The sequence below is a fragment of the Pleurodeles waltl genome, chromosome 6 (genome assembly GCF_031143425.1).
Source record: "Pleurodeles waltl isolate 20211129_DDA chromosome 6, aPleWal1.hap1.20221129, whole genome shotgun sequence".
NCBI classification, from domain to species: domain Eukaryota; kingdom Metazoa; phylum Chordata; class Amphibia; order Caudata; family Salamandridae; genus Pleurodeles; species Pleurodeles waltl.
The window spans coordinates 807,788,801-807,814,727 of record NC_090445.1 but is presented as its reverse complement, the minus strand read 5'-3'; positions in this window follow the sequence as shown (position 1 = coordinate 807,814,727).

Sequence of the window (25,927 nt, the reverse complement as noted above, 5' to 3'; positions counted from 1 at the left end):
GGTGGCACTGCCAGCCTGTAGGCTGACAGCAACCTGGCAGTGCCAGGCCATTGGACCGTGGAGCTTACACCATGGTGCCAGTGTGCGTGTTGGACGAATGCAGTTGGCGGTCATCCGATCACCTCTGCAAGTCAGGTGGTCAGAGGACCGCCAGACTCATCATGCGGGCCCATGTGTGCAGTGTTACAAGTAGCTGCAATCACACCATCAAACAAGATAGAAAGACTAATCAAGCTGGGAATGAAGGTGGGTGCCTGTGTATCAACCTAGGCTAGATCATGCACTGACATTCAGTAAATGCATTCTTTTTTCTTATGCATTTGGGTCCTCCCTGTCCTTGTTTTCCTTAGGAAAGCTAACCACGTTTCCTGAATGCCAGGTCTTAGGAGTCTGCTCGCCCCTCAGTAGGCCATTAATTAAGGCCAAAAAATCCTTGGCGAATGCATTTATGAAAGCCTTATAGAACTCAGCCGGGAAGCCATCCGGTCCACAGGCTTTCCCTGTGGGAAGGTTCTTAACAACGTCTAGGAGTTCTGGCTTCGTAAATGGCTGTGACACGAATTCAGCGCGTTCAAATAGAACGCGCACAGGAGACATCGGTTAGACTACACGACGGCGTACTCGCCATAAGAGAAATAACTGCTTTAAGGTAAGACAGTTAATTTAACATACACAGGAGAGATTATTAGATATATTACGATGTGGGAGACTACTAATATATATTATTTTATGGCAGATACTTCAAAAAGGAATAACGTATAACATTACGAAAAATAGGAAAGGGAAGATAACATCCAAACAACCACAGGTGAGCGTAATAGGCATCTAATTGGATATACTAATTAGAACTAGTAACATAGAAAATGCATGAACTGATTGAAATGGAATTTTCTTCTTCACCTAAGGGGTAGATAAAATAGGATTCTCAGTAAATAGTGACCATTTCAGAAACGAGAGAAGAATATGGATGGGAAGAAATACTAAGGTAAAATCCATGGATTTGTTACTACACATTAGATCAAATATGGATATTTAGCACATATTGGGAAACTATTCTTAAAATTACTTTGAGCACATGTTACACAGGAGGCTTACCATTAATACAGTATGAGTTTAAGATATTATATTGATGGAGAGCTAGTCTTCACTATGATTTGGCCTGCCTTAATTTAATATAATCTAATTTTATTTTATTCATGAAAGTTAATTAGGTTTCTTAATGGGGCTTTTTAAACCATGGCACTAGGGTTTATGACAATAGAACATCACATAATTTATGACAATAATAGTGTGCATGTTTCTCACTATAAAATGGGTGCCTGGGATCACATGAGGGTTAATAAGGTCAGAGCTCTAAAAACAATAATAACATTGAGAGAAATGATTTTTAATTATGGAAATATTATTGTAGGTAGTCCTGATGAAATCCCTGGGGTAGTCCCCTGGATGAAACACGTGTTGACAAGGACAAGGGAATTGAAAGTTCTGTTTTCCTGGACATAAATTTATGGACAAGCAAGTTGGAGATTTCTTGTTGTGTCAGGTTAATATCAACACAAGGACTTTGAAGATAGATCGAGAAGGATGTTTAATTTGGAACTGATTGGAAATTGAAACAGGTTCAATTTTGAAGTAATAAATAATGTATAAAATGCATAGAAGGATTTCATTTTGAGTTTATCCTAATCATTGTTTAATTTCTGTTAAGTGTATACTCATAAGAACTGGTAGGGATTCAATCATTATATGTGTGCCATTACTTATTAAGTGTGACTGCCTATTGGTGTCCGAGGGTGAATGTAGGTAGGCAATTAAACACTTTTGAACTGCCTCTTCCAGTGCAGCAATTTGTTGTCTCAAGAACCGTTTATCAGCTGCCTCTTTGGCGATTACCCAGCCCCTAAAAAAGGCCTTAAATGAATCCCAGACTACCGCTGGAGTTGAGGATCTCTGATTGCGTTTGAAAAAATGCCTTATTTCGGCCTGTGAAATCTGTAACCACCCCTCATCCAAAAGGAGCTGGAGATTAAAAAAACACCTTCTGGTCTGAACTGTAGAAGCTGTGTGATAGAGAGACACTTCCAGTAGCAGAGAGACATGGTCTGAAAGACCAGAGTGCTGAACCGACTGAGATCTATAACACAATCTTTCTGATATCAGAATTCTTTTTATACGTGAGGAGCTTTTAAACCGAGTGGAAATACAAGTATATTCCCTCACATCAGGATTGTTCGTTCTCCAGGGATCGCATAGCATCAAACCTTAACATAATCTTAAAAGATTTTTGCAACTTTGGGTTTGTGCTGTTTCTTACCCCTAACCGTAGTATCTAAAACTGGATCCTGAAGGAAATTGAAATCCCCTCCAATAATAATTTTGCCTGTCAATTGCAAGAGGGAGTGTAACTAGCCTACATAGGGGACTGGGTTGTCTAACAGAGGGTCATAAAAGCTAACAAAGACAAATCTTTCTTTGGCAATTAAACACCAACGCCCGTCAGGGTCAGAAAAAAAATCCAGTGGCTGTGCATTGAGGGCTCTGGCTAAAAAGACTGCCACACCTCTGTGAGCCGCTGAAGCTGCAGCGACTACTTTCAAATCAGCTATTTTTTTAAACATGTAAAAATCCGGAACTTTATTAACCGGAATATGAGTCTCCTGAAGAAGTATAACTGAGGGATTTAAAGCAGTTACCCTTTCCTCGATTACAGACCTTTTCCTACGGTTATTTAATCCATTAACATTCTAGGAAAGTATTCTTAATGGAAGAGAAGATTTTGTCATTGATTTGCACCTTGGCTTAGTCTGAATAACATCACCCCCACTCTGGAGTAAAATACACTATCATAGACACAACAACGCTCTAAAGTGACAAAAATGGATCCTGGTGTCCATACTTCCCCCCCTACCCCCATCTTCCTTATCCCCCCACCCCTCACCCTCAGTGGCCCACACCTGGAGCCCTCCCGCCTGGACAGCATGAGGCCACACCCCTCCCCCTGACCCCATCCTTCCCTAGCCTGGTGCCTTGTCATAGCACCCTAAGCCATAGACTAGAGAGACTAAAGTAGAAATAGCCTGGACATGCGTTGTGGGCGCTAATGAGAAAAGCCTGCATTCTCTTACAGCATCATCTTCCTCATAGTCTAATACGTCGCCCTGCCGGTCTCTTATTAAGTTTTTTCCACCCCGGCCCGCCCCCCCCTTATTCGTCTTGACTGCTCAGAGTTTTGAATTACATGTAGCAAGGATTTAGCAGCATCCACTGTGTGAATAAAATTCGAATGACTCTGAAAAAAACACTTTAAGTTTGGCTTGCTGCACAAGTCCAGCCTGAGCCCCCGCCTTTTGAAATGCCAGAATCATCCCTTTCAATTCTCTTCTCTGATGCGCAGACACCACCGACATATCTGAGAAAATCTTGAACACATAGTCACCGGGAATCTGGAAGATTTTAGTCTTAATTGCTTGCTGAAGAATTTGTTCCTTGATGCGAAAATTGCCAAAGTTCACTAGAATAGTGCGAGGGTATTTAGAGTTTGGTAGCTGGACTGTGGGGACCCGATGGGCCCGCATGATAGTGAGATCAGAATGCTTGTCCGTTGGTCCTAATAGAACATGATGTTGAATAAGACCAGTGACCAGATCTGTGACAGTCTGGCCATTTTCACGGCCTTCAGGGACTCCCCTGAACCTCAAATTAGATCTACGTGAACGATTTTCTGCGTCGTGAAGCCGAATCTGTAGATCTAACAGGTCAGCCTGACACTTTGCCAGGGATAGTTCTACAGACACACGGACATCCTCAAGGTCAGAAACTCGCTGCTCGATATCCGTAATTCGCGAGTTAAATTGCTGGATATTACTACAGATTAAGTTCAATTGTGATTCTGTTCTCTGATTTGCGTCGTCTTGGGAAACTTTCAGCTTTTTTAATTCCCTTAGTATCTGCAGGAGTAAGTTTTCCGGGGGGATGTCAGTGGTTGCTGTATCTTTCAGCTCCTGTGACAGAGCCCCATTTTTACCATTTAATTCGGAAGACACAACAGGAGAAACAACATGAGGGGGAGATCCAGCTATTGTGTCTGCCCTGCCCCTACTGATTGACCCATGCAATGGAAGAGAAGCAGAGCTGTCTACCTGAGAGGCAGAGGTGCAGCCGTTAATCAGTGAAGGGGTACACTCCTTATGGCTTTTTCCTGCCCCAAACAAGGGATAGAGTGGCTTGGAAGCAGAGTCCATGTCTGTCGCCTTACCGCAGGAGGTCTCAGAGTTCCAGCTAGGGGTTGACTGAGTGAGCAGTGGAGAGCCTTTACCAAATGATCCCGAGCTAGGATCCGAATCGTATGGCAAAGCCCTTAAATCGTCAGATGGACAGTCAGATCTGAGGAGAAGGCTTGCCAAGTTAGTTACAGAGGTTGGTAGATTAAGAGGTAGGGGCGAAGTAGAGTTAGAAGTTAAATCTATGGCGGACGGTAGGGAGGTTTTGAAGCTGGAGCCTTCTGCATATGACTATCTGAAGGCACAGGGCGTTTTGTTTTGACAGTACGTGTTGTTCTAGTAGCCCTGGCAGCAGAGCGACCTGAGCCCAATGCGTGATATGGAGAATGCCGCATCCTCCCAAAAATCACAGAGTAGCCGTGTCCCGCCAGAAAAATGTTCCTATCCTGACCCTTCAGGTGCGATTAAATTATCAAGTGAAGCACTGAGAGGGGCCAGCAGATTGTACCAGGGGTCAGCCTCAAGACCAGTGCTTTAAATGGTTGACTTCCACTCTAATAGTTCCCTCAAAGGGAGAAAAAAAACAATAGTCTGCCTTGACCCTCAAAGTGTGACAGTATCCGGATATGGCTGAATACAAACCCGGACTAACACGATCATAACAACCGCCAAATATATTTTGGGAAGATAGCTCTCTAAATAAGAGACCCCCCTGGCACACTGACCAAGCCTGACAGTCAAGTCCCCCAAAATAATGTAATAGTGTTGAAAAGCGGTCTTTTCAGTTCAATCTCCCCGTTTTGTTTTTTTAAGGCCCCCTACCTCACCTCCGTGTGTCGTGCTGGTCTCTCCCTTGCCAGCGAGCTGTCCAAGAGCTGCTACAAGAGTTGAGAGGTTAGCTGGTTTCCACCCCTCAGGCTAGTCGAGTGAAAACAGCATTAGAATCTGCATCTGCATCTGGACCAACTTCTATGATCACTGTATCACACATACTCTCAGACAAGGTAGACCCACGCACATCCAAACCATCACTGTCCCTGACACTCCTGTGGTGCTTCTCACTGCACCATATATACATGACATTGTCATGCAGCTGTCTGATAGCACAACACCTCCATTACCATTAGGAACTGCTTGATGATTATTTATTTATTTTTTTCATGTGAAGGGCATGCAATCGTTGCAGTGCCTGGCCCATTGTAACACCCATGGCATTTCAGCCTGCATCTGATATTGTAAACATCTACATCATTGTCCTAGCTAACTGACACACTACTACCCTGGGGTTGTGTGGGTATTCCAAGGTTTTGAGGAATGGCATCATACGTCCTTCAGTCAAGTAAGCAATAGCTGTGTGCCGTCTCAAGGCACACATTCTATCGAAATAGCTATGGGAGTGTACACATGTGATTTTGAGGTAGCAAACTGCACATTGACTGGATTAAATCATGGATGTAGTGGCAATAGTGTGTGGCTTGCCATGGCTGCCATAGGATACCTTTATCAATCTATTGAGGAACTAGTACATGGGCACATGAATACTCCTCAACATGGACACACTTGCTCAGTGGTCAAAGGATGCATTTGATGGTGCAGGTTAGTGAGTGGTATGCCAGTGATGGAACTGATGTAGGGCAGCTCCATACTATCAGTGACAAGTGTCAGGTCTGTGGAACTGACTCAGCACATATGTCTGGTTTTTGACACTGTATAGACTGTCTGTGATACACAACGAATTGGAACATGGAACTGCCAGTAGTCTGGACCATTGCATGTTCAGGTGCCCTTACATGGCTATGGCCATTTATACAAGGGGCCCAATAGGACTACAGTGGTGCAATACCAATTGCATCGGTACTATCCTTGTGGCCCTCAGTGGACCCATTACTTATTGCCATGTGTATGCGTAGTCAGAAATATGTCACACCATGTTGCATGTGTCGTCCAACATCATCTATTAATGTGAAGGTCAATGATGCACTCAGCAGGAGATGCAACAGATCATCAAATCTACTGCTAAGTAAATGGGGCCCTTCTCATACATTCATATGCCCACATTACACAGCTTTTCACAGCAGCCGTTCTGAGTGGTGGAAAATGATACCTAGGTAATTATCTACTGACTCAGTGAATGAAACATTGAGATCACTACAATGTTTTGGGGCCCCCTTATATATATGTTGCATGGCGCAAGCCTCATTTGCAGCTGCTCATTACCCAGTTACAATATGTATTCATCACAGCACTTGGAGATGGTTGTGCATGGTAAATGTTACATCTGTCCTACATTTGCTACCTTGTTGTACAATTGAAATGCTGCCCTAACGTGGGGTATTGACTCTTCATACAGCTCACATACAACATGTTTACCTGCATTGCATGCAGTACCCAAACTTAACAGCAAGTGTCATGCATATGCTAACAAATTAAGGTGGAATGGCAATGGATGACTTACCAACTGTTTCACAAATCTCTATTCCCAAATGGTCGAGCACATCCTGCTCTCCCAACACCAGATCTGCCCAGCGGTGCTTGATTTGGTGGTCATTTGTTCCAGTTTTGAAAATCTGGGTTAGATGATAGAGCACCTTGCCCCACTGCAGCTGCGTTGCCTCCGTGGGGTAGCCTTGGATCACCCGGACACCCAGTTGCAGCATCATCGGGAGGTAGTGTGCCACTCCCCGTTTTGTTTTTTTAAGGCCCCCTACCTCACCTCCGTGTGTCGTGCTGGTCTCTCCCTTGCTGCGTGCAATTACTGAATACCTTGTGCATATGTGCATGTGTGGCTACACTGTTTGCACAGACATGATGGCACATGTGTGCTTTGCTTGTATACATGTATATCTAAGCTAATTTTGTTGTGGACTACATTATTATGTCAGAGATACAGATGTTCACATACCTACGACACCTAACATGTTTGGTGGCCTATGTTCAACACATGGTAATGCATGTGACAATCATGTAAACTTCTACAAACAGTACTCAGTGTACTTGGACTGTATTAATATCACAACAACCCAGCCAATTTGCTTGGGAATGTATGTTCACTCTGTGCTGTGTATTTGGATTTCCCTTCATGTTGCTCTGCTACATGTGTGTCATTTGTGTCCCCAAGCACCTTAAGTGCAGGAGATGTTATATGCACATGTGTAGTGTAAGATTGGTATCTGCTGTGTGTGTGCGTGGACATATTTTTTGTGATTTCTGTCTCATGTGACGACAGTAGTGTGTTCATGGGATGTGAAATCTCACATTACATTCTTCCTGCGTGGACACATGTTGCTTTTGACAAATGCATGTGTTTTCACATCAGTGCTACCCATGTTTCCGTATGTTGGAACACATGTGTAGATCATTTCTGTCAGCCACTGATCTTGTGACACCTATGCCCTACTTTTGTGCTAGGTTGCCTTTTGGTCTCACTCCATACACATGTCCGTGGCTGAGCCAATACAGTGGTCCAGGTGTGCTGACATATGTGGCATATGTGTGTATGCCATCAACTAGGCCCCCATATTTGTCCCCATCAGGTTAGTAATGACGGTCACAAACAATTGCATACCACTGTGTCACAGTGTTGCAGTCTGGCATAGCTGCCAGTTTACTCATCATCACAACAGTGTGAGTTCCTAGCGGAACACAAAAGCATAGTTGCATGTGAGGAGGTAAGACAATGGAACACCAGTCTGATCACACCCCTGTGCACATGCATCAGGCCCCTGACAATGTGCTATTTACATGTAGCCAAAGCAGTGGTGTGTGGGTTCACTGCGCGCGGACCTAGCCTGTTCAAGTTTGCCACTCAGCTGCACTATGCACCCCCTCAGCAGACACATGCACATTTGCATGCACATTTGTGGTCATACAGTCCTGTATCTCCGGCTGCATGGCCTAGTTTGGCACAGTGTCGCACTCTTTCATTTGTGGCAGATGATGGTTGTGCCAGCCACGAAGTGTGCATGAGTGTGTGTCCCACATTGTTAGGATGAAGTAATTTGTTGCAGACATTTTGCATGCCTTCTATTACATGGTGTCTGACAGACACTTTCAACACATGCACAGTGCTGGCCTTGGTGGGGGCACAGCTATTTTTCACATGTTTCCCTTAGTTTGGTGCATATAAGGTCAGGTATCTCCACTATATACCTAACATATCCAACTATGTTATCCATCAATGTTAGTGATTTTTTCACAGACACAAGACCATGGTGGAGCCTTTCTGGTAATTGGAACAGACATGGTGTTCTTAGCGGGCACTAGGGTGCTTGTGCGGTGACACTGGAGTTGGTGCTGCTCCATTTCTCATGATTCAACCCCATGGTCGTCAATGGCAAATGTTTTTGTAGACACATGTGTGGGACACAATGCAGCAGACAGGTGTATGTGTACACTACTGGTATGTCAGGTATGTGTAGCTGATGTATACTTGCTTATGTCACCACTTGGGTGGCATTGGATTTAGGTTCTGCCCCACGCTTACACACCATGAGTTATGTGGGACTTGCCTATGTGTGACTTCTTCAAAATGACCATAGCCTATGCCATTGACATACCTGTGTGCTTCTTTGTTTGGTGTGATGTGTGTGATCTGTATTTATTTGTCGACCGGTGGACACATGTAGTAATTCTGTGTGCAGCTTCTGCATGCAAAAGAAACCGGGCTCCACCTGTCCACACTTTGTTTGCCAGTCAGGGTGTTTCTGTGTTATGTAGATTAGGGTGCATGAGTTTGTGACATGCAATGTGTGTAGTGTGGTGTGGCATGTGGCTTATGTATTGTTGCCTGTACATCTCTCTGGCCCTGCCCATGTGTATTTATTTTTGGTTGGTTTGTTATGTGGTATGCTTGGTATGGTGACTTACCTATGAGTAGGCTACTGCAAATTCACCATCCTGGAACCGCTGGTTGATGGTGCAGTGGTGAAAGATTTATGCGTCATGGACGCTGCCAGGATATTCCGCCAGGATGTTTGTGAAGAGGCCAGGGTGTTTCACAATAGCCTACACATTGACGGAATGTATGTGCTTGTGGTTCTTGTATAGGTGTTCGGTAGCTACAGGTGGCACCAGCTGGACATGGGTACAGTCCTTTGCACCCAGCTCATGTGGAAACCCAGCTATCTGATAGAAACCTTGCTTGGTCTCATGCTGCAGCTGCTTGGTGTTTGGGAAGTAGATGCGTTGTGGCCTCAGGAGTAGGATTCGGTCCAGGACCTTTGGTAGGCAGCCACTAAAAAACATCTGTTGTCTGGAATGATCCAGATGCCATCATGTGGAGGACAGCGAGGAGTTTTGTAATGGGTGGGATGTTATGGGGAGTTTGCAGCCTTGCCGTGATGTGTGGCACCATCAAGTGCAGCAGGCATATGATGGACTTCTTGTTGAGTCTGTATATCTGGATCACATCCTGTTCCCTCATTCCTAAGATGGTGATTCAGTGTCTGAAAACTTGCTCCCTCCTTCTGTGCTGCCTCTGTGGCTGTTGTGGTGGCATTTGTGGTTGCTGCAGTGGTGGTGGTTGGATCTGCGGTCTTTGCAGATGTCTTTGGCTTGTGCCAGGCTGGAGATTTAAGCTAACATGGCTGGCAAAGGGTGATACCCTGAATCAGGTCCCAGGATGCTTGTTTCAGGTCCACGGAGGACTGGGCCTGGCAGTGTAGTCTTGACTGTTCCCATGGGGAACAGGGTCAAGAATGATTTGCATATGGCTGGGTCCAAACTGGGGTGGCATGGTGAGCAAACTAATTGATGAATTAAACCCAGATCTGTGACTGGGGGTGAATGCTTGATTGGTTCTACATTTCGTCCATTATTTTTGTTTGTTTGCTTCTATTTAATGGTGTGCATTTAACACACAGGCCTGCTACTTTATTCTTTAGACAAATGGCAAAGATTAGCTGAATAAAGATTGTGTACTTAGTACTTGAAATATACGTACTGTGAGGTGCTTGGTGCTCAGTTATTGAAAGCCAGTGTCATACTGCCCAGTTCTTCCTGTACAATTATCAAGTTGAGACAGGTCTAGAAATATATTATTACTGTCTGAACCAGGGCTATACCTGCTCTACTGGCTGATAGAAATGAATAAGCTTAATAAGAAATTAATATGCATGCTTTTAACTATCCATTCTTTGCAGACAGCAAACTGGGCTATTATATAAAGTAGAATCTCAGATAGTACAGAAACATAATGACCTGATTCATATCACAAATCATTTGCGTGTGCAAGATACACAGTAAATGAATGATGCTTTTCATTGTTGTGCTCTGCCTAGGGATTTGGGGTCACACGAATGAAGACAATTGTTTGCTATTACCAAATAGTGAATGTTATCAATATATTATTTGGTAATGCAAACATCATTGTATAAATGTGTCCTTGACACATTTTGCAATTCTGAGAGGGTCACAAATGGACTTAACTTATGAATATTAATGAGGTTGGTCTTGGTTTGTGACCCACTGGGAATCACTAAGATCTCAAGGATGGTGGCCTGCTGGGATCAGCAGATCACCTTGTCTGGCATTGCTTATAATTAAGGCAATCTTTTTTTTTTTTAAATGCAGCCCATTTTCCATAAAGGAACTTGGGATGCATTTAAAAAAAAGGGGAAGAGGTCCTTTAGGGATCCCTTCGCATTTGTGAATGGGTTACCACGAACTTCAATATTAGGAAAAGACACCCTCAACACACCCCTTCCTAATACCAAATCACAAACTCAAAATTGTGATTTGGTAACAGGTTACTAAGGGCCAAATGTATCAAATGGTTTTGCACTCGTAAACGGCGAAATCGGCCGTTTGTGGGTGCAAAATTGTGGTTTGCAATACATCAAAGGAATTCGCAGACCACAAAATGAAAATCGCAAAAATTGCGATTTTCGGCGTTGCGACCTGGATTTTGCGAATTGCAAATTACTATTCGCAAAATCCAGGTCGCAAGGCTATTCTGCAAAAAATCGCAAATTGTGATTTTTCGCAGAATGGTATTTTGCACATGCAAAATACCATTGTCTGCAACCAGGTGGTAACCTGGTGCTAAATTTCAATATGCAGTAAAACTGCATTTTTAAATTTAATATGTAAAGCACACATGCCCTTTTGGCATGTGTGTACTTTACATTGTAAAAAAAAAAAAATTGGGGTGCTGGAGAGGGGGCCTTAGGCCCCCAGCACCCTGCCCTTTTGCATTTCCCAAATTGCGATTTCTGGTTCAGAAATCGCAATTTAGGAAATGCAAAAAATTTGCAGCTATGGGCCAACAAGCCCATAGCTGCGAATGGGGCCAGTATCGCAATTTGCGATTCGGTAATTGCATTTGTGATTTTTAAGAAATCGCAACTACCGAATCGTAAATGTGATACATGGCCCTTTGCGAGTCTGTAATTGCAATTTCTTAAAAATCGCAATTACCGAATCGCAATGGGCCAGAATCATACATCTGGCCCCAAATCCCTATTTGGGCTTGGTACATGTAAGAATGCCTTTTTGCATTCACAAATGGGCCGATTCATAGAATTGGCCTGTTTGCAACCTCAAAAAGGCTTTGTACATGTGTTTACTTGAATCAAAGCATGAAGAATGCTAAATATTGATAGTTACCAAGTGTATAACAGTGCTGGGTCTGTGTAGGTGCCCCACATGTATGAGAGTTACACCAGGTACGTCCCCTTTGTGTCAGGTATAGCATGCACTGTTCTAGTACATTTTCTGTGGCCACAGTACTTTGTGCAGTGATGCTGCTATATATCAGGCCATGTCTCTGCTTTGTTCAAAGTTTCATTGTGATAGAGAATGGATGAATGTTGAACTTGGTAAAGCTAGCGCTCAGTCATGAATTCTTTGTACTTTAATGTGCAGGTTCACAATGTTCCAGCATTTTTCAGAAATTGCACTATCTGAAGTGCATTCTAGAAAAGACAGAACAGTGATTGCCTATTCATATTTTCAGCCTGCACAGCTCACATGCAACCTGTACATTTTCTGAATGAATATGTGTGATATCTGGGTTGCTGCTCTCAGAGCTGGATGGTCTGCAAATCTCAAGCCATGAAAGCCCAAACAGAATAGTCTTGTGATGGTCAAATTGCAGTCAATCTTCTTTTTATTGTAAATAACTCTGTTCCAATAGTATATGTGAGAAGAGGGCTTTCGACCCATTTAGTTTTTTCTTTTTAGATTGCCTGGTTTTTGGAGCTCTGTTGTGAATCTTACTACCTCAATCTAACTCACTGTAAGCTCTGTCAAATGCACTGGGAGTGCTAGCTGGTGCAGCTTTAAAAAGAAATTAGGTGCACTGCTGAGCAGCTGGGGTAAGATCTTCTAGGGTGGTTACACATAAACATATGCATGCATATGTTGACTGAGCAAGTAAGAGCAATGCACATGTTGGCCAGGTATCTTTGCGCAGGTCATCTGTCAGAAAGGGGATCCTTCATGAACTGGTGAGGACCTGTTGAGGTCCTATAATTTGATATAGCATTCACAGTATAAGTCTGTAATACTTTACTGTAGTGGGTTGTGCTTCACTGCATGGCAGACTATTGTTGTGTGCATCCCTACACAACAGTTTTGCATTAGCTGGGCCTAGCGGCTAGTTTGACTCACTACTCCTATGGTAAACAAGGCTCATAGGGCAGTTCTAATATTAATTTTATTCTATGTACACTGCTACAGGTACATCAAGTTTTTTGTAAATCTTTATATCAGCTCCTTAAATAGATTTTGGCTTTGCACCATCCTGCTGGCCCAATGAATGACTCTTCTAGCCATCTAGAGGATCAAAATAATCCCAACACAATTGGCCATTTGGAAGTGATTAGGGCAGTTTCTGGGACAAGAAAGGCGAGGGGCATACAATCTGTAGGATCAAACTACATTTTCTCACTGCCATGGACTGGGACGGATCAAACCAAAGAGAAAAAAAGGGGTGCCTCCGAACTGCCAGAACCAATCATGGAAAAGGATATTCTTTGAAGATTTTTAGGGAAAGGACAGGACAACTGCTTAACTTAAAAGTATGGCTTAAGACTTCCAGAGAGCACCAGAGACCACTTGAAATCGTCATGTTAAATATTCCCAAAATGCTGTACGAGAGGCTTAGGAAAAGGATGGAGTGATGATGCGCTTTCTTATAATTGGGAAAAAGTGCTAAACTTATGGAATCTCCCAGCCACTTAAAAGCTTCAGCAGAAGGGGGAGATGAGGAGAACATCATGAGTTTGGCAAGGACGTTTAGACCCCTGATGGATGGACTTGTACTGGCTTTGAGTAAATACACCTATCTCTCTAGGGTCAGTGGTACTAGCCTTCTCGTGCTCTCAGTTGGACAGTATATGGGTGGAAATTCTGTGGACTGGCCCTGAAGGTGCATAACCTCAATCAGGAGAGGCCCATCAGAGTTCTGCTGATACAGGTATCCTGAAAGTAGCAAAGGAGTATTGCTCATGAGGATTGGTAGGAGGGTGCTCTGCTTGAACAGTACAGAGTGCTTCTGGAAGAGACCACGGGCTGCAGAGAGTGCCAGGCACACAACATTGTACAGGTCTTAGATGAGGTGCTAAAGAGTAGGGGGACATGTCGGAGCTCTAGCGCATTAGAGGGTAAACATGGAAAAAACACCTCCTAAAGGTTCCCAAATGTTAGCGCTACAAGAAGGGCATCCCTGGTGGCTGGAACGAGCCACAAGGAGTAAAATGGAACTTTACCCATTTAAATATATGCAATGGAGCCGAATAAAGTCTTTTTTTTTTGTTTTGCCCTTTGTGTTTGGCTTAATGAAGGCTGTTGGGCAAAAACATCATGTCCCAGTATTGTCAGGCACCTTAGGAATCTGCAGTCCCCACCCCAGAGGACCTTTTCGAATTGGGACATGGATATGTCTCTGTGGTATCCTGGATGGAGTACAAATGAATCACAGGCAATAAAATGTCTGGAAAAGATGGTTTATTGGATGAAATCAACAACAATGTCCTCAGCAGCCATCCCAAGGAAAGCAGCCTCTCAAATGCCAAACATGGAACAAACCACCTCAGGCACTGGAACTTGCAGAAAGCAACCTTCCATGAAGGTGCACTGCAAGAATGACTTAGAACATTACTCACATCTTCAATACAGCTAAGATAAAACAATATAAGGTTACAAAAATAGGTTGCCCAACAAGAAACAAGTTAATATATCACATGCTGGTTTAGATGTTTGGGTCTAACAATGTTCCTTCTAGGCCTGTGAACACTTGCCCCCTGGTTTTGCCCCTTATCCAGCTGTCCATTGTCACCCCGCTCACCATTTCCACACACACCCATATCCTCACACTCATGAAGTGCCAACCTTCCCCGAACACTCTCACCCAAACCCACATTACGAGCATTATCACCTACACTCGTAGCAAAACCCTGTGATATACCACTCCCACCTCTTCCACAATAACCACCAAAACTGTACCCAGCATGAACACTTGCATGGGGATTGGAGGAAACCACATCAGGCTCCCCAGTGACCTTTACCAAATTTCTTTTGTTCCACCACTCCCCATTTTCTAACATGATGGTGTGTTTTCAAACTCAGCCAGCCTTAAAAGTCGAATAAAATCTTGACCCCCAAAACTTCTACCTTGAGGCCTCTTCACTCTCACTCTTCCCCCACACAAAATTGCACATCCAAAACCTTTTTAAGGCTGTCATATCTTATTTTACTTGTAGCTTGCAAATTCTCCACCCTATCTTTAACTTAGTTGATGTTTGAAACAGGCACACCCTTCATCATTTCCTGCACAACCTACCCAGGAGCCAACTTATTGCAAGAGTGTCTACCCTTTAATAAAATGAAAGGGGCAACGCCAGTCGTAGCATGTGGAGTGTTGTGATTACACCAAATCCTTTCAGCCACCAACTCTTGAACACACCTCCCAACACGAATGGCCAATTGTGTTGTTTCTTTCAAAATTCTATTCACTCTCTCCACCAGACCATTCCCTTGCAGACTGTATAAAGCAGTAGTTAGATGCTTGATATTGCACCCCTTCAAAAATTCAATCATTCGATGCGACACGAATTGGACATCATTGTCCGTAACAAGAAACTTAGGAATTCCCTCACAATGAAAAATCTCTTTCAAGAACTCAATTACATTAATTGTGTTCGGCTCCCTCAAAAATGTGTAAGAAACCCATTTAGAATGATAGTCCACACCAACCAGCACGTACCTCTTGCCCTCATTCTGACCCCCAATAGGACCAATGAAATCCAAACCCAGTTTTTCCCAAGGCATATCAGGATATTGTACTGGACATAACGGCACCTCCCTCGTATGTAAGCTCTTGTCAGCCCCAGTGCTCACTCACTGCAATTCTTGACCATCATCTCCACTTCAGAATCTATGCCCGGTCACCAATAATACAAAGCAACCGTTTCTTTGTGCCAGTAATCCATACATGTCCTTTATGAGCCAATTTAATCAATCTGTTTCTTAACTCACTAGGCGGAACCAAATGCTCCCCTCTCATCACCAGATTATCTTCCACATTCAACTCATCTTTCACCTTGCAAAAAGGTTTAATCTCTTCAGCTACTGGATATTATCCAGGCCAACCTTCACAAACATACTTCTTAACAAGTGAGAGAGAATTGTCCTTGATCACCGCTTCTTTCCAGGACTTTCTGGAAATAACCCCTTAAAAAAAAAAAAACTCCTTCAATCATCCCTACAACAACTACCTCCTCCTAATCTTCCTTCTCTTCACTCGTATTGAGTACTGGACACCTAGAAAGAAAATCTGCCCTGCAATTTTTTTCCCCAGCTAAATGTTTCATTTTCATATTGAATTCATATAATCTGGTCAACGTGGGACTAGTTTTATTAAAAACCTTATCATTCCACAAGTATACTAAAGGCTTATGATCCGTGACTACAGTAAACTCTCTCCCCCACACAAGTCAAAAAATGGTTTGAACCCCAGACACAAGCCAGAGGCTCTCTCTTTATTGTGCTGTAATTCTTTTCAGCCTTAGAAAGACTGCCGACCCCTTGTTTGTTTAAAACATGGGTTAGCTGTAAGAGAAGCTTTTTTGAGAACAACCATTTTAATTCATACATACAGATGACATTTTCAGTAAACATACCCATGAGTGTGATATTCATGCCAGCCAAAGCTGAGATCCATTTGATTTAATAGTAATTTAAAGCTCGGTTACACTAAAGTCAGATGCTTCTACCTCTATTAAATTAAAGGCCAAAAACAAAATGGGAATGTTGGCTTTCATTAGAAACCAGCATCTTCTCATGTGTTAAATCACATTTTTTCTGTTAATTACCTACTGTATACATGTATTAACATTTTCAGATAGTACTGATAAAAGGATTGTTTGGAAGTAACCTTTCCTCGTCAGATGAAATTAAGATTACAGCTAATGCAAAGAAAAGCACTCTGAATCTGAATGTGCATATGCTCTAAAATACTGCCTAGAAACTAATCAGAAAAGCTTTACCATGTGAAAGTCAATTTAAAATCTTCAATTAGTATATGGTATTTAGCCACCCTTGCTGTGTAGGGCATCATGAGAAATATTTCAACCTTTGTTACTTTTAATACATAAATGACAATAAATATGCTGAGGCAATGGTTTCGAAATGTAATTTGAACTTGTCTCATAGAACTGTAATGGAAATGTACTCTGACAATAATTCTGTAGTATGAACGAAGCAAAATACAAGATGTTAAAATTAAGAGAAGTGCTGCCGCTCAGCAAGAGAGTATTGATTTACTAGGAGTTTCCTGACTTAGCTCTTCATCATTGTGCCCTCAACAATGCCACATATATATCTTCAATCTATACTAATTCTAGGTTAAACATACATATTTGTGCCAATAATAATTAATAGGATATTTGTAAAGATATCATATTAGCATACTGGATCTTCAAAGACTCAGAGCACCTTTAAAATCTGCAATGTACTCTTTGTGTACCACAGAAATCAGTATGATATATAAAGATAACATAAAGCCTCAAGCAGCAGTTGTTGCTATGATTACAAACACAAAGAGAGGTGCAATATGATTTTCTTTGCAATACAAAAGTCAGGAGTTAGCGTTCTCGAAAATACAGCAAATACATAGATGGAGACCTTTTTACATACCTTCACTGTTTTTTTCTATTCTTTTGGTGGAGAATTCCACAGTCATAATTTAATTTACTCTTGCTAGAAATAAGTTTGTAAACTCTTGAGAGGTTGATAGGTATATTATACCTTGCATTTTTGGCTGAAAATTACTTTGTGAATAGGTCACAGGGTGTTAATTTTATGTTTATCTTTTTTTCCACACATTGTCCTCAAGCAACTTACCAAACAACGTTTGAATTGAAAACACTTTCATTTCCATCAGATTTTGCGTTACTAAATTAGGCTAATGTTGTTTTGGTGTGCTTATACACACCCAATATGATGCCATGATCTTGGATTTTTTGGGGCTTCATTCTTTTTGTGCATAGAAGTTCAAATGAGATGCATACAACTCCCTTCTGTGGTCACAAATGTCACATTTCTATTGAGAAATTCAATCTGTGTACTAGGATGAGGAAATTCACAAGAATGATGGATTTTGATCAGTTCTCATTTTGTGATTAGGGCTTTGAAAATGAGAGGTTCACTTTTCCAGATGGTATGTGCCATTGGCATGGTGGCACAATTCCCAAATGCACAAACTACCCTGCCTTCATACCGAGAGGGATTGGTTCAAATTAAGCACCTGTGTTCTCAAGTAGTCGTTACAGTAAAATAATGTGTTTTTCCCACTTAGATGCCCCTTCTTTTGTTCCCTTGTCCTCAGTTGTTCTTTCTCGGGTGCTTCTAAATGTGTCTCTTAAAAAGACAACAAGCTCTATTTTAGTTCTGGTAACTTTATAGTTTCGAAATGTTGTCAGTGGCCTGTTGAGGTGTGACCACAGGTAATATGATGATATTCCACAACTGTGTAACTTCATGGACAGTCACCAACCACATCACAACTACACCAAAGTTTCAGACTTAGATTAAAATACCAAATGTTTGCAGTGAATTAGCAAATTTACCACAAATCCCTAAATTCACAATGCCACTTGTCAAATGAATTTCATATCTGGACAATAATTTTGCTGGAGGAGACATGTAAAATGTTACAAAAATGTAAAAAATAACTTGAAGTTCAAAGCTACATGTCTGACAAGTGTTCAGTGTGCATGAGTATGTCTATTTAAGGCAATACCATCAGCTGTGGTTAGGCTGCAGCTTCTCTGGTGGGCTCTGTGCTATTCAATGAAGGTATGTGAAGTAGCGTTTGTGGGTATTGCCTGTCTTAGCATTGCAGCTGCAAAGTGGGGACTGTGTTATGGGATCCATACTGCTAGGCTGATGAGGAAGTGACATCACAGTAAATGGTTCAGGAAAGCTCAGATTGGTACCAGCAGGGGGACCTACGAGATTCGGAATTTGAGGGATTGTGACAAGGCCAACAGGCTTGTCAGAGAATAATTACTTTGACAAGTGAACTGGCCATGGATGCTTACTTGAAGCCCTGCTTTGATCCCTCTCAGAGTTCAGAAGAACGGGCCTGACACTCCTGAACTCATGTCTTCAACCACATGTGGCTCCTTTCGAATAGGTGATCACCACAGGTAACAGGCAGACTCTAAAATTATAGGTCTCTGTGTGAGCTGCCTGTATCTACCACTGATATATATTGGCTAGCTATTGCCCTATCATTTCTCAATATATTCTCCCAGTGTTCCCTTATTTTGTGCTATATGCTCCATATTTTCTCTCACCTTGTTCTATTTTCTTTGATAGATAATTATCCACTTAGCCCCGTAGCTCATCTTTCCCTATGGGCCAATTATTTTCTCTTTTTGTCCCCCATTTTGTGCTGTTCTGTATGTTTAAGTGCATTATATATACTTCAGTTAATTAAATAGGCTTTGTGCTTTTTATGCTGTATTATATACTTTATGTAAAATATGTTCTTTTATACATTTTTATATTTAATATAGTTATGATTAATAATTTGTTACGTTTACTTACATGTAATATGAATGAGTTTATGTTATCTATAATATTTTTAGTATGTTTTGTACACTAGACGTGGGTGTGGTTTTTTTTGTGGATTCTTTAGGGCAAAGTGTGTTGGATATGGTTTGCCTTTGTTTTCCAGATCTATGTTCTTTCAAGGTTTTCAATGAATTGGTAAAAGGTAGTGTGATCCAGGGTCTGTTGTAAGACAATGTAAGCTGTAAGGCACACCTGATGCTCCCTTCATCGTGGCGTCCTATGTTTAGATGTAACACAGTTTCAAAAAGTACCTGCTGCCATGTTCCCTGTGTGTCCATCAGTTTTCACGAAACAATAACAATGTCAAGCGAACTCTGGTGATTAATTTAATGCTTCTGCTGGAGAGAGATTGGAGTTTTGTCTAGTGGCAGTTTTCATTCATGAGTTCATGCAAAGACTGAATATTCCTACTGCAAAGAATTTGTACAAAACAAACAGCCAAATTGGATTTTATGTGCCTTGCTCTGTTAATACGTGTTGGGCTTGGCTCTCGATACCGGGTCATCCCCTGACTTTTTGTTTTCACCTACTTATTTTCTGAACCTGTTTGTGCTTGCATTTAGGACTCTGCACAGTTTACTACTGCTAACCTGTGCTCTCTGCTTTAAACATAGTAGAATTGGTTTACACCTAAATGGCCTATTTAATTTCCTTGAAACTCCCTATTAAAGTGGTACTGCATGTGCCCAGGGCCTGTAAATTAAATGCTACTTGGGGGACTGCCACACTGATTGTGCTACTAATTTGTTCAGCCCTTTAACCATGTCTCAGGCATGCCATTGCAGCTTGGGTGTGCAGTTTAAAAATTGCCATTTCGACCTGGAAAGATAAACCTTTTTCAGGCCCAAACCATCCTTATTAATACACAGAAGTCATCCTTAGGGTAGGCCCTAAACTACCCAGAGGACAGGTTGCACTGTATTTAAAAACATGGATTGGACTTTTATGTTTTACATGTCCTAGTAAGCAAAAACTCAAACATTTGTTTTGGACTTCTGTAAGGCCTACCTCTCCCACTGAATAACATTGGGGTTACTTTTTTATATTTAATAAGCAGTAACTTCCAATTTGGAACAGTAGAAAGGTCGAATTTGGTTTCTAAAGAATTATAATTAAAAGCTCTCTTTAATGGTAAAGTTGGATTTTAATCACAATTATGAAAATACTACTTTTAAAAAGTTGACATTTTCTTGTCCTAACCATTCCCTCACTGCAGCCAGATCCTATGTCACTTAACCAGTGTATTGGTCCTAGGAAGTGAGAACAAGGTAGGATAGGTGTTGCCAGTATGGGCCACTCTAAGTTAACGAGGTGGGAGGAGTTGTCACCTACCACACTTGCACAACATAATGGCTCTGCCTGAGCACTCTCACTAAGGGTTTGTCACTGGTCTTTTGAGACCCCAAATAACTGGGAAATGCAAAGACAATTGAGGCCAGGACTTGTTGGAAGGAGATGCCTGACACCTCTGGAATTAGAAACCTCTAGAAGCTTCCTCCACTTCAATGTGGCACCAGGTATAAATATTGGACCTTAGACCTCAACTCCTCAGATCACTTCAAGACCTGTGGACTCTGGCAGGAAGAAGGACTACCCAGCTCTGAAATCTACTCTCTAACCTGTTTTGCTGCCCCAAAGACTGCTGTGGATGCACCAGGACTCTTCTACTGTGAGTTTCCCTTTCAAACCAGCCTGCATGTGCGCTCTAGGACTCCAAGATCTACAATGATCAATTGGCTGATCTCCTGTTCTGAAGCCACTGGGACATAACTGTTTTCTCTGCACCACATATCTTACATGCAGAACTGTACATCGCCTCAATAGCACCACCAGTCCAACCCAGCGTGACACATCTTGATGCTGGCAATCAGCCTAGCTTGATCTAGCCTTGTACATCTTGACATAAGTCCTCACAAGCCTCAGTGGCTTCACAAAGTACTGCCAAGCCTTACACCTCCCCCACCTCAGCCCCTACGCATTGTTACTCAATGTTTTTACAAGATCCAGTGACTTCCATGATGACAAAGCAGGAGCTCACATCTCAAGCTCCTGATGACAGTCACTGATTTAGCTGTGTGACAAATCTTTGAGCAGAATCTCACATTGCAAGTTCCTTGATGATGGTTTCTCAAAGCCGGCTAGTGCAACTCCACCCATAAGCCCTGTATCACTCCGCAACCAGGATTTAAAGTACTTTTTTCTGCAGGCTGTCTGGGTCCCTGTAGCGTCTCATGCTCCATTGCAGTCATTGTGAATTTGTGATTTTGCCCCAGTCTGGTGTAATCAGATACAACAGTTGTCGCTTTGTGCTTTTTTTGGCTGTACTTTCACTTAAGTCTTTAAACTTGCATACCTCCGGTTCTACACAGTGGATTATTGTTGAATTGGTCTTGATTTATTTAGTACAATTCACCATATTTACCTAAAATGGTGTAGGATTTTTCTTGTGTTGTGTTTTCCATTTATTACTATTTGAAACACTGTACACTTTACATTAAACCTGACTGCTCTGTGCCAAGTTGAGCACAGCCTAATTTGGGGTTTGCTTGTGACTTCACCCTAACAAAGTTTGTGTTTTCTGCTTGAGTAGGTTTTTACCCTCCCCTCAACCAATACCACAATTTCTTACAATAAGCTACAACCCTAATTAGCACAGTAGGCTATGAACTGTCATCTAAAAGCTGAATGCAAACTGCAAGGTATTGGCAAGACGGTTATGTGTTTTGAACATCGTTCATTATCCTAAATGTTGATAAAAAGTGTTAATTGGAATAGAAATACATTCTTATTAGTAAAGCCAGACACTGTGGCATATTTTAAATCCCCAGTTTGTACTTTTTCAGAGCACACACTGTTAGAATACACTGCCTACTAGTATCAGTGACATCTGACTCCTCATCTCCTCATTGTCTGTAATATTTCCTATAGAATGATTACACACATATAATTAATTAGTTCTGTATAATGTGCGTGTGATGTAAGGTGCTCCAACGCTTAATGCTGGTATGTGTAGTACTATAAAACAAATGAAATGCATGTTAAAGAAAGGCTATGGAGAGATTAAAGGCACCAGTGAAGCATGGTACTGATCGAAGGTTTTTTTTTTGCTTTGCAGATGAGGGGACCAACAAAGATTGCCAAACGTTTGTATTATGCTTATTCTTATTCTTATTCTTATTCTTATTCTTATTCTTATTCTTATTCTTATTCTTATTCCTATTCTTATTCTTATTCTTATTCTTATGATTAATGTGTGTGTAGTATCCAATAAAGGACGGTCGGAAGCAGAGTGGCACTTTCTTTGAGAAGTTTATTTTCAAGCTAAAAAGGACCCACGGAGAACCGCTGCTTACCAGGCGAAGTGCAGGAACGGTCTGCTCTCACCTGGCAACCAGGATTCTACATGAGAACACAACATACATCACAATGGCATGTAAAATATTCCACAAGATAGAAATAGACTAAATGAAATGCTATGAAATGCTATGTGGATACTACAACACGCCCTTCCCATAAATCAATCAACTTAAATCGTAGTCTTGGAGATGTACAGGTGATCTACTAATTCTTTTGCTACTAACAACATCACATACATGTTGAGAACTATTTACATTGGAATAAGATGAAGAAGGAACAAAATCATTTTGAACAACCTCAGAGGCGTGTCCTTCGGAAGAATCATCCTCTGTTACATTTAAGTTACAAGGAGCAAGAGGTAGAGCAGTGTCAGGAGACACACTGTCATTGACACATACCTTATTAGGCTCAAACAAAATGGAACTCTCATTAGTACCAAAACGAGTTCTGTTATATACCTGTGCCTGCACATAGAGAAATAGGAACAATTCTAGATTTATTCCACCAACCTTTGTCATGTACTAATACTGCATTTTTTGTGACCTTGCCAATCCTAAAAGGAAATGTAAATATAGATTCCCCTTTTTTCACCTTAAAAGGTTTCTTAATAAGAACTCAGTCTCCCACACAAAATTCTCTATCCTTAGAATGTTTTAACAAATCAAAATATTATTTTTGTTTCCTTTGTTTGTTCTCAACTATTTCCCTCACAGAGTTTGCAGAATTATCATGTTTAGGATTTGAAGAGTGCAAAGAGTCTAGCCAACAGGGTACTACCCTTGATCTACACTTCCTTCCTCTCAGCAACTCAAAAGAAGTAATTCCAGTAGTGGAATGAGGAGTGGAATGATACCCTGCAATTTTCTTTCTATGGAATTCCTCAACAGCAACACCAGAAGAGCAGTCTGTATTCCGCCTTTATTAAAACGATTTGCCCTTTCCACCGAACCATTTGCGGAAGGACTATACAAAGCAACTTGAATGTGAGTGATGTTGTGATTAGTGAGAAAAGTTTTCATCATTTTAGAAACAAAACGGGTGCCATTATAAGTTACAATTTCCTTTGGAGCTCCTTTCAATGAAAAAACATTTTCAAGAAATGAAACATCTGAATTGGTGGAAGTAGAATCTACAAAGGAGTAATATATCCACTTAAAAAAATAATCAATCAAAACTATTGTAAATCTTTTGGTTGCAGGGAGCAGATTGAATGGAGCCGCAAAATCCAATGCTACCTTAAACTAGGGCTGATCTGGCCAAGGCACGTGTTGAAGAGGTTTCTGTATAGTATTCCAATGTTTTTCGGAAACCAAACATTGGGGACACAAATTAATAACATTCTCAACTTGTTTATTCATGGATGGCCACCAATAGTGTTCCCTTCAACTTCCTGCAGGTGGCAGTGATGCCCAATTGACCTTCATGAGCTAGCTTTATGATTCTATCCCTCAAACTAATAGGTGGAATAAAACAGCTGTTGCAAATGCAAATTTTATTTTCGCAATATAATTCCGATGAAACTTGAGCAAATGGTTTCAAACAATCTGGGATACTACGAATGGGGGGGGGCAACCTTTTTTTTTTTAAATCCATAACTTTCAATAAAATCTCATCATGTGCAGTGGCATTCATCGAGTCAATTTCGGAAATTGATCCATTAAGATCACTGACTGTATCAATAACAGCAGCAACACATTCATACTCTTCCTGGATGCCTTCTGAAAGAGGCAGAGGCATATGTGAGAGACAGTCAGCCTGAAAATTCTTCCCTCCTTGAATGTACTTGATAGTGAAATCATATTCCTGTAATTTGGAAAGTAAACGTACAAGACGACCGGAAGCCTTGTCCAGCCCATCACCATTCAATAAAAATAATAGAGGTTTGTGGTCAGTGTGTATTTCAAAAGAATTACCCCATAGATATGTTTTGAATTTTTGAACAGCCCAAACACAAGCTAGCGCTTCCCTCTCTATGGTACTTTAGTTAGTTTCTGCTTCCAACAGAGCTGTGGAAGCAAAAGCTATGGTGATGAGTTTACCGTTCACAGACTGCTTGAAAACCGCTCCAATGCCTTTCACACTAGCATCAACAGTGATGATGCATTTTCCTTCAGGAATAAAGGGGCTTAAGGCAGGAGCATCACAAACAAGACCTATGAGCTTAGTGAATGCTGAATCAAGTTCAGAGGTCCAAGTAAATTTAGCTCCTTTTTTCAATAAATTTCTTAATGGCTGCACTACCATGGCATAATCAGGTACAAAACGGGCATAGTATTCGCATAAACCTAAAAAGGACCTCAGAGTATTTTTATTATCTGGATCTGGTGCCTTAAGAATTGCTTTTAAACTGCAGAAATTAGGTTTAATACCATCAGCAGAGATGGTGTGTCCTAAGTAATCCAATTGTTGGACTAAAAAATTACATTTTTCTGGCTTGATTGTTACACCAATGTCCTCTAATATATATAACACCTTATTCAAAATTTCAAAATGCTCGTCTTTATTATCAGTGAAAATAAGAATATCATCCTGAAATGCCTGAACATTGGTCATGTTAGAGAACAGAACATCCATTGACTTTTGCAACACGCTTGCAGCGGAGGCAAGCCCAAAAGGAAGTCTTAGATATTTGTAGGCTCCAAAAGGTATTACAAAGGTAATGAGTTCTTGAGATTCAATGCTCAACACTATTTGATGATAAGCTGAATGCAAATAGATGCAGAAAAATATTTTGCGCTCCCAATATTAGCTAACATTTCCTGAATGCGTGGCAAAGGATGGCAATCAATAATAATATTATTGTTTAAAGATCTCAAATCAACACAAAGACGTAGCTCTCCAGACTTTTTTTTAGCTAAAACAATAGGTGAAACCTATTCTGAAGAATCTGTGGGAGAAATAACTCCTTCCTTAGTAAGGACACTGAAAAGTTTTTTAAAATCATTTCGTACACTGATAGGTACTGGACTCACTTTATGTTTGACAGGAACGGCGTTCTTCTTCAATCTGATGACAGGTTCAAAACCTTTCATAGAGCATATCTCATTTTTTAAAGTTTAGGATACATAGAAATCAATATGGGTAGAACATCTTCGTCAGGTTTTAGCTGTAAACCCAACTTGGCTAAATCCATCCATCCTACTAAATCTCTGCCATCTACAGCAACATACACTTAAGTCCAGGTGTCTCTACCAAGGATGTTAAGATGTGCATGAAAATAACCTAATAAATCAATTTCCTTATCCCCAAATGTTTTAGGGTTTATATCT